Source organism: Hemitrygon akajei, chromosome 13 (assembly GCF_048418815.1).
Source record: "Hemitrygon akajei chromosome 13, sHemAka1.3, whole genome shotgun sequence".
NCBI lineage: Eukaryota > Metazoa > Chordata > Chondrichthyes > Myliobatiformes > Dasyatidae > Hemitrygon > Hemitrygon akajei.
Window position 1 is genome coordinate 40,329,257 of NC_133136.1, and position 10,739 is coordinate 40,339,995.

The following is a 10,739-nucleotide window of genomic DNA, read 5'->3' on the forward strand; positions in this document are numbered from 1 at the left end:
AAACTCTTTATTCAAAGCACCCGGGGCTTACTCAGTTAGTTGCTCAAACAAGAACAGTCTGTCTGTGACTGTTCCTGCCCGATCAACTAACAATTCCCCTTACAATGCAGATATATTTGTTCAGATACTCCCCACACAAGACAGGCTGAAGCCGAAGTTATCCATGACACATGACAGTCCCGAAAGACAAATTACAAAATAGGCATTATGGACAGAACATACACAAACAGGCTGGAGTGGTCCTATTTCTATGCATGAGTGCCCAAGGAGATAAGCATCCAGAAACCCTAGCTAGTTATCTTCAAAAAGTAATATGGCTCAGCACGGCTTAGCATATCTGTTGATCATCAGCGGTTTCATTTCAGAAAAAGATGCTGCTATTCTTTAACAAAGTGTTAACCCTTTTACATACTTTATCACCAGTACTTCCTGACAACTTCCCAATGAAAGGTCTCAGCCTAAAACGTCAACCATTTATTTCCGTCAAAGATGCTGCGTGATCTGCTGAGCTCCTCCAGCACGTGTGCATTGATCAAGATTTCCAGCATCCACAAAATTGCGTGATATTTTTTAGGACGTAGCTGAGACACTGCATCCAATTCAGGTTGTGCCATACTTTGGCAATAAAGATTCTGAAGGGGGCCAGAAGATTTCTAGAATTGTTCTATGAATGAATGAATTAATGAATGAATGAGAGATTTCACCTCTGATTAGTAAGATGGATTGTCCCTGAAGCACTAAAAGACTGATGGCATTGAATGTGGTGAATAATTGTTTTCACACCATATTTACACCGTACAAGCTACTCCCAGCAATAGATGGTCCAAAGATTAGAGCACAGACCAGAATTCTGAGTAAAGTATAGCATTTGGAAGGAAGGACTTTTTTTTAAAAACTTAATGTTTGGAATTTACAGTCTACAAAGTTATGGATATGGATGGTGCCAGCAACAGGTGAATTGAATAGGCAGTGAGGAACAATTGGCCAGACTCAGGAAAAGGAACTGAAGAGTACTTGTCTACTTGGAGCCAGCATAAATCTGTCTATATTTTAATATTCTGAACACACAGGACCATATGGACTTTGATCCTGTTCTCAGCAAGTTATCGGGAATGTAGTCAATCATTTTTGGTTTGCTTATATTCTACAGCCATCTTATAATTTGAGAATTTTACAGTATAACTAGAGATATGCAATTTTTGTTTTGCAGGCACTAATGATCAAGGTGATGGTGGCAAAAGATATAAGATTTAAAAACAAAGATGGAAAATGTTTAATTGAAATTCAATCAGGAAGCATTGTGCAAGCCATGAAGAATTTGATGAATGAATCGGTGAAACTTCTTACAAAATAGCATATGGTCATTTATAACAGCACAAAAGATGAGAATGGAATTACCAAGCCGAGAGGTAATAAGTATATTAGTCCAGGATTGGCTGACACGTACCAAGTTACAGAAATGGAAAGCTAGTTAGATTGAATTACCCTTAGAAAACAAGACAATAGATTGTTATTTTTCCTTCTTCCTAGCTGGACAGTCTGTCTAGCTTGCTCATTGCTAGAATTGACCCAACAGGCATCAGGGTCTAGTGGTGAAAAATAGTTTTTTTTGACATAATCATATGTACACATTCCAAACTTCAGCACAGTCAAACTGCCCAAGGCTGCTGTAAAGATAACACTATTAGCAATCTCAATGTGTTTCAGATTGTGCAAGGAAATTCAATCTTTTCCTAACTTTTCCTATTTATTCCCAGCAGTATAACATGAGTAATGTTCCCTGGAACCCACAGAACTGTCATCAATTCGTCAGAGGTCCTGTGTTTTGTCTAACATCTGATCTATCAGATGAAGGAACTAGCCCACTTCAAGGTCCATGAATGAATACATATATGCTTTCTGTCAAGGACCTATGGAATTAGGTCTATCACAGTCCAATTCTTCGTAATCAAAGCATATTGTCTGCATTAAGGTTTGTTCTGTTTACAGCCAGAAATGCATTTATAGGAGTGACTGCCTAGTTTTTGACATTTCTGTACATAGTGTACACTCGAATTCAACATTTGGCAACACTTTGTACTTAAGTAGCACACAGGAAGAAAAAGAAAATCTGGAAGTCATCTTGGTATTTTTCAAAAATAAATGCATATAAAATCTCCCAGGTTTTCAAATCAACTCAACTCCATAACTTGTTTATATTACTATTAATGATTAATGGCTGGTTGAAAAATAAGTTTACTAAACCTTACTTCAAAATGTTCCCCACCCCAATGAACCAACTGAAAATTTTCAAGAAAATTATGGTCTGTATTTGGTTAAATACTGCAATAAAAACAAATTTAATTCTTCTTGGTCTGAGTATATACTCCATTCCTCATTCTAAATTCTGTCTTTAATCTACAGTATTTTCTCCCTCCATTTCTGATTAACATATGTATCTGCTCATGACAAAAACCTCTCTATACTGATTAACTTCGAAAATAGAAAAATTGCGTCAACTTTATTAAAAAGGCAAAAATTAAACATTTCAGACTTCAAAATAATTTCAGTCTGCTTAGAGACATTTAACCCAAAATATACGTTTAAGCAAAAACACTGTGTCCAGAAAAAAAACTTACACATATTTTCAGACCTTCATTTGTTTTTGAATTTAGCTTTCTGAAACTGCTAGATGCTCTTGCACATTTTTCAGGCTGACATACCAGCTTCACTCACAGATTGGAGAACATGCTATTTCCAGATTCAATATATTACAGTAGTTATTATAAAGCTACGACCTCATACTTATGCTTATCATATTTTTAGATAAAATGCTTTCATCAAATATGGACAATGACTACAATTAGTGCAATATGTTTAACTGCACAGCAATGTTGTCTCTGAATGGATCCAGAAACAAAAAAAGATAAATTGAAACTTTTTTCTTCCCCAAATCAATTTCATATCTTAATTTTGGCTAGCAATCTGTGAATTCTGTAAGGGTGTATTCTGCTACCCGATTGGTCATTCTGAGTTATAACAAATCTGCTGTGCCCTGCCATCCCTACATTACTGTGCTGGGAACCTGATGGAAATCCCTGCACACTACTAGTCCTCCTCCAGAGATGGAGGAACAGTAGCTCACGCCTCAGCACATAGAAACTGCCTGCTGAAATGTGGGATTTGGGGGTTGTTTTATGCATGGTATGGTGAGTATGGGCCATTGCTGGGGAGTACTGAATACATTGATACCACTGTTCAGATTTTAAAGTCTTTCTCTTCGTGCTGTTGGATTGGCTGGATGGCAGGAGGCAAAGTGTGAATAAAGGAGCCTTTTCTGTTCGGCTGCCGATGACTAGTGGTGGTTTGCAGGGTTGTGTTGGGAACGCTTCTGTTCAAGCTACATGTCAATGATTTGGATGACGGAATTGATGGCTTAGCAGTCAAGTTTACGGATGATACAAAAGAGAGGTGTAGGGACAGGAAGTGTTGAGATAGCAGAGAGTCTGCAAAGAGTAGACAAATTAGGAGCATGGCAAAGTGCAGATGGAATATATAGTGCAGGGAAATGTATGGTTATGTACTTTGGTAGAAGGAATAAATGCATAGACTATTTTCTAAATGGGGGAAAATTCAGAAATCAGAGGTGCAAAGGGGTTTGCGAGTCCTCATGCAGAATTCCCTTAATGTTAACTTGCAGGTCGAGTCGGTGGTGAGGAAGGCAAATGCAATGTCAGCAGTTATTTCAAAAGGACTAGAATATAAAAGGATGTAATGCTGAGGCTTTATAAGGCATGAAATGACTGTACTTGGAGCACTGCGAGCAGTCTGGGGCCCCCTTATCTAAGAAAGGAAGTGCTGGTGTTATGAGAATGATCCCAGGAATGAAAGGATTAACATATGAGGAGTGTGATGAATCTGGGCCTGCATTCACTAGAGTTTAGAAGAATGAGTGGGGTATCTCACTGAAACCTATCAAAAACTGAAATGCCCAGATAAAGTAGATATGGAGAGGATGTTTCTTATGGGGGGGGGGGGGGGGGAAGGAAGAAGGGTGGGAGTCTAGGACCAGAGGGCACAGCCTCTGAATAGAAGTCCCTTTAGAACAGATATGAGGGTGAATTTCTTTAGCCACAGGGTGCTAAATATCTGGAACTCATTGCCACAGAAGGCTGTAGAGGCGAAGTCATTGGGTATAGTTAAAGCGAACATTGATAGGTTCTCAATTAGTGAAGGCAAAGGTTATGGGGAGAAGGCAGGAGAATGGGATTGAAAGGGATAATATATCAGCTACGATTGGATGGCAGAGCAGACTCTGAGCCAAACAGACCTAATTCTGCTCCTATGCTTACGGTCTGATGGTACCAGTGTGGGTAGGGGCTCATGCTAGGTTCCTGGAATAGTAGCAAACAGCAGCAGGAATGCGAGGGATTTGCTCTGTTCCCAAAGATCTATTGGATATCTTTTTGGAAGTTTGGCCATTATGTGGAAAGAACAGCAAGAGTAATCTAAAAATCAATGCTATGTGGGATAGTGCCAAGGATTTTTCTAGTATTACTGGATCCACCTTACTAATAGAAGATGAGTAGAGAAGATGGTGGCGCGATGCAGCGCACAGCGGCCACTCCAGGATGAATATCTGTTATCTGTCAAGTAGGATGCCGTGTACAATCCTGATTTGATGGAGACGGACGTGAAAAGCACGGCTGGCGAAACTTCTGAAATGCCTGTTTCGCTGCCACTGCCTCTGTGCGATTGAAAAATCTCCGGAGAGGAAGGCCCCGAATACTTGGCTTTGTCTGTTGTTTGGCGGCCGGGGCCAGGGTTGAAGCGCTCGGCAGAGATGGAGCTCAGTGCTCGGAAGCTCGAAGTTTTCGGACGGACTCAAAGTTGGTTGTGGTCGGGTGCTTCCAGGGTGCTGCATCGGCAAGTTTGCGGCGCTGGAGATTCAAGGCAGGAAGAGTTTGTCTTCCTTCTACCATCTGCGTGAGATGATGGGCTATCGGGGACTTAGATACTTTTTTTTACCCAGCCAATGGTCTGCTCTTTATCAAATTACGGTATTGCTTTGCACTGTTGTAATTATATGTTATAATTATGTGGTTTTTGTCAGTTAGTCTTGGTCTGTCTTGTATTTCTGTGATATCATACTGGAGGAACATTGTATCATTTCTTAATGCATGCATTACTAAATGACAATAAACGAGGACTGAGTGTCCTCAAAACCTAACCTAATCTAATAACAACCATCATTGTCTTGTTCACTTTGGTTTTCTCTCAAATGATGTGTAATAATGCAAACTTGGCTATGTTCCGGATATAGTGCCACAAAGCAATGCCACATAAGCCCTGAGAACCATCCACACTTCAATGCCCAATTTGAGGAAAAGAAGGATCATTAAGATCAGCTCCAGTAAAGTGATGCATGTGAGAAGACTGAACTATAATTTCTGGCACCAGCCAAAATCCAGCCTACTAATTCATTAAAATAACTGTTCTCTTATTAAGCCTAGAGTTCTACATGCTTTAAACATATGAGTTTGGTGTTTAGCTCTAACCACAATTAGAACACAACTTAAGAAATAAGAGCAGGAGAAGGCCATCTGGCCCATCGAGCCTGCTACACCATTCAATAAGATCATGGCTGATCTGGCCATGGACTCATCTCCACCTACCTGCCTTTTCCCCATAACCCTTAATTCCCCTACTTTGCAAAAATCTATCCAACCTTGTCTTAAATATACTTACTGAGGTAGAATCCACTGCTTCCTTGGGCACAGAATTCCACAGATTCACCACTCTCTGGGAAAAGCAGTTTCTCCTCATCTCCCCCAAATCTTGAGGCTATGTCCCGTAGTCCTAGTCTCACCTACCATTCCTGCCTCCATCTTAATATCCCTTTCATAGTCTTATGTTTCTATAAGATCTTATCTCATTCTTCTGAATTCCATGGAGTATGGTCCCAGCTGACTCAATTTCTCCTCAATGTTTTTAAAAACAAAAGAGTACAAGATTATTGATCAGGAATGAAATACCAAAAAGACAAGTGAAAAGGAAATAATCTATGACTTGCCTTCAACTTTATGCATTTGTCCACATCACCCAAATAAATGCTAAATGCCACAGGTGCCAACAAATGTCATGAAAAGATTTCACAAATATTAAAAGTGCATGCATTAGGAAACCAGTGTATGCAGGTTTTCCATTTGGGAATTATTAATTACTTATTAATACCACTGCAACCATCTCAAGTTAAGCAAGAAAGTTGATTATTTGCATGAGACATTTAAAGAGCATGCACAAAAGAGAATACAGTATAAATTTAGTAGTATGGGAGAAGGTATTAAAATGGGGCAAAGAAGGGATCCAAGGATTAAAGTTCTGTCCTTAATGATGCAGAACCAGTGAAGGTTGATGTGTAGGCACGAAGACTATGCCTATAGGAAGAACAATTTTCTTTGTGAAGTGGGCAACAACAGCAAATCTGAAATTCACCAATTCTGCCATGAATTCTGACAAAGACTGAAATGTTGGCTGTTTATTTCCACATTGTTCCTACGGTGTTTCGTGTTATTTACACAGATGCTTTCTTTTTACAATATTTTTATTCAGAAAAAAAACAAGATTTACAGAGTGCAACACATAGATACATCTCAACATAACTTGTGTACATTCATATATTGTAATAAAATTGATCAAAATGTTATAGCATAACACATAAAGGTATACCTATAATTCTGGTCACCAAATTATAGGAAAGATATCAATAAAATAGAGAGAGTGCAGAGACGATTTACTATGATGTTACCTGGGTTTCAGCACTTAAGTTACAGAGAAAGGTTGAACAAGTTAGGTCTCTATTCATTGCAGCGTAGAAGGTTGGGGGGGGATTTGAACGAGGTATTTAAAATTTTGAGAGGGATAGATAGAGTTGACGTGAATAGGCTATTTCCATTGAGAGTAGGGGAGATTCAAACGAGAGGACATGATTTGAGAGTTAGGGGGCAAAAGTTTAAGGGAAACACGAGGGGGTATTTCTTTACTCAGAGAGTGATAGCTGTGTGGAATGAGCTTCCTGTAGAAGTAGTAGAGGCCAGTTCAGTTGTGTCATTTAAGGTAAAATTGGATAGGTATATGGACAGGAAAGGAGTGGAGGGTTATGGGCTGAGTGCGGGTAGGTGGGACTAGGTGAGATTAAGAGTTCGGCACGGACTAGGAGGGCTGAGATGGCCTGTTTCCGTGCTGTGATTGTTATATGATTATACCACTCTGTAATCAAAAATTTAAAGATAGGTCATACATCATAAAATAAATTTTTTATATATAAAAAAGTCAACCCCCTACCAACTACTAAAGAAAAAAGCTGATGGATGATAATGGATAATTAGGAAAAAAAAACATATTTGCTTAAGAGAAGATAAAAATATACATAAAAGTCTGTTGACTGTTAAACTTTATAAATTGGAAAAGTAATTTAGGAAAGGTCCCCAGATATCATAAAAAGATTGTTTCGAATTTAAGACAGAGCAGCGGATCTTTTCTAAATTTAAATAAGACATAATATCATGTAGCCATTGAAGATGTGTAGGAGTAGACTCCTTCCATTTAAGCAGATACTTCCTGAACTGAATGTTTTCAGCACTTTTATTTCAGATTGCTAGCACTGACAGATTTTTTTTATATTTTTAATAGCAAAGCTGACATTTGTTAATAATCTTTAATACGCTCTGCAAATGTGTTAATGTGCCTTCCTCACTGTGATGCAAATCTCTGATTTGCATTTTAGTTTACAGTAAACTGTCTGCTACATTCTTATGCAAGCTATCTACCTGCCGTTTACTCATTATTGTGAACCGAAAAACACTGACACATAAAGATCCTGACTCATCATTTTTTTGGCCAAGTTCTCAGTTTAAGAATCAATGATGAGTCAGGATCTTTAACTGAAAACTTGGCCAAAAAAATATACATCATCTATAATGAATGGACCTCTAAAAGAGGGACTCCAGCAACTCATTTCTGCAATGATGCAACTGTTGACCAATCCACTCACCCCCTCCCCTCACTGCAACATGGAGGTCTCATTAACACAACTAACATGTTGAATGCATTCATCGTCTAAAGTATAGTGAAACCAGGGAATTTTCCACTTCAAAAAGATTTATTGGGGTGGTGGGGCAAATATTGAATGCATTTCATAAGGAGATAGATTTCTAGGCATAAAAGGCTTCAAGAAATACAAGGAGAAAGTGGGAACATAATATTGAGATTGAGAACCAGTCCATGATTATATTGAACGGGGGACCAGGTTGCAAGGGCCAAATGGCATACCATTCTATTCTTGTTTCAAAATTTCTAGGACAGTTTTTAACATATTTAATTTTAAATAACAAAGGATTGTTTAAGTGATGTCACAGGAGTTTTTTTTGCATGGACCCTTTGACATGTAATAACAGCACTCAATGGATGGTCCATTATCAATCACCTTTCTGGAAAACTACTCAGTGAACTTTAACAATAGGTGAACATCCCATGCTTATTTGCACCAACAAATGCAAAGTTTCAAACTGTTATGGAAGAATCTGAACTCAAATTCATTCAACATCTTATTTCTCTGAAATACAGTACTTCATACATGAATTAAAGCTTATATCGTCTAAAACTCTTGACACTAAAAGAGCGTCTCTTAACCTACTGGAACTGCCTGTGTCCAACCATGCAGAAAGGTATTACTGGCCACATATCAAAATCCCAGACTTAACAATAAACAGGAGATTCTGCAGATGCTGGAAATCCAAAGTAACACGCAAAATACTGGAGGAACTCAGCAGGTCAGGCTGCATCTATTCAGAGGAAGAAAGCTGATGTTTCAGACCGAGATCCTTCATCAGGACTTGAAGGGTCTCGGCCTGAAATGTCAACTCTTTAATCCTCTAGCATTTTGTGTGTTATCCCAGACATAATGCTTGGTCTGTCACAGTTTAGCACAGTGAAGAATACAGTCCCATCACATATGACCGGATACACCATTCATTTCACCAGGTTATTGTGGTGAAAGGCCATGTATTTTTCCTTTTTACAATTTTTATGCCTGTAATTATTTGTGTACAAAAGCTTAAATTTTAATATTTTTAATAATTTTGCACAGAATGAGGATCAACATTCCAGATATTAGAACATTAAAAAAAGTTTTACTTTATCAGAAGGGTAAGATCTATCCCCGGCTTTGGCTTCTGCTCACAATTTCTTTCGCATTCTGGTAACACCACTTCAGCAGTACAGTACCCAAAGCCTATTCATTGCTAAAAGGTCTTATTACACTTTAATTGATTTCTCCTATGTGTGGAGTTAGCTGGAACAGCATACCTTACTTCTCCTAGTTAAGTATGGATGATATGGACTGCGAATTGAGAATCTAGCCTGACTGATCCCATTCAACAAGGTAAATAAAGAATTAGAAATGATGCATGGCAATTCTGACAACAAATATGATTATTTCAGTTATTTACAATGTTGTACTTTTTAAACAAAATTACAGCTTATCCAATGACCAAATTAGACAATGAGTGAGCATAGACTAGATATGGAAATCAAACAACCTGAAAAAGATAACTCATTGACTTTTTTTAAAAAACCATGCTCAAGATGATAAAACTGAATATTTTGAATAAGGGTATTATTCCTCCAATTTGCTTCCCCTCCAAAAGGTAAAATTGAATGTAAAAGAAAACAGAACATTCTTGAAAAGGGAAGTTACAAGAATATTGAGAAATTTCCTAATTGTATTGCTTTTTCAAAGAGTTGATGCCAGAACAATACACTGATTAATCTTCTGTTGTGGTACAAGATTCTATCAAAGAATGGTTTAGTATGGGAGGAGATCATTCAAACCTGACTCTGTGGGACTATTCAAGATCAATACAGCTACACCTGCCATCTTATCCTCTCTGCATTGCTCTACAAATTCTTGCTATATACTTATCAACCTCCCTTTTTAATACTATAATAGAATTCATCTTCATTACTAGCCCTCGTAACCAGACCCAAACTTTTGACTATGTAAAAGGAATAGTTCCTCTTACCGGTTTTGATTCTTCTACCAATCATCTTTATTCTTCACCCCCTAAGTTGAAGAATTTCAACCCACCCATTCTTACCATCAAATGTAAATTTTATTTACCCCGTCTATGCGCTTCATGATTTTAAGTATCTCTACATAATCAACTTGTTATCAAGGACAAGAGTATCAACTTCTCCTGTCTCTCCCCACATATTCAAAGCCCTTCATCCTCAATCATTTTAGTATATACCTTCTCTACCCTCTCCAAAGAACAAGTTTGGCAGCACACTGACATTTCAGTCTTATGCTTGCTGCACAGGTGTACTTCACTTCCAAAGTTACCACAGCAGTGAAGTTTATCTTCATGACTAATGAGAAAATGTTCAAAATACAGCAACTACACTCCAGAATTCAGGTTACTCAATCTGAAAAATTTCATCTGCAGTGCACAAATACAAGTAAAACCTGCATGTGTTCAGGAATCAACATTCCAAGCCAAAATCACAATTTCTGAATTAAAAGAGAGGATGGGCTTAACACTTATAATCTACAAGTCAAAGATTCTCTATTAATCTACCCATATTGCACATTGCCCTCTGACTACAAAGGGTCATGGCAAAACTCTGGAAGGTATGGACATCTCTTGCCAAAGGCAGACAATGATGGGAGTTTATCAAAAGCAAGCACAGACTTGGTTAAT

General features: G+C 38.1%; 1 protein-coding gene across 1 annotated transcript in view; it reads right to left on the reverse strand.

Annotated features, from left to right (window-relative positions):
* The window catches only part of LOC140737800 (interleukin-6 receptor subunit beta-like), a 92,313-nt gene that overhangs the window by 80,201 nt on the left and 1,373 nt on the right, over positions 1–10,739 (reverse strand). The window lies entirely within an intron of this gene.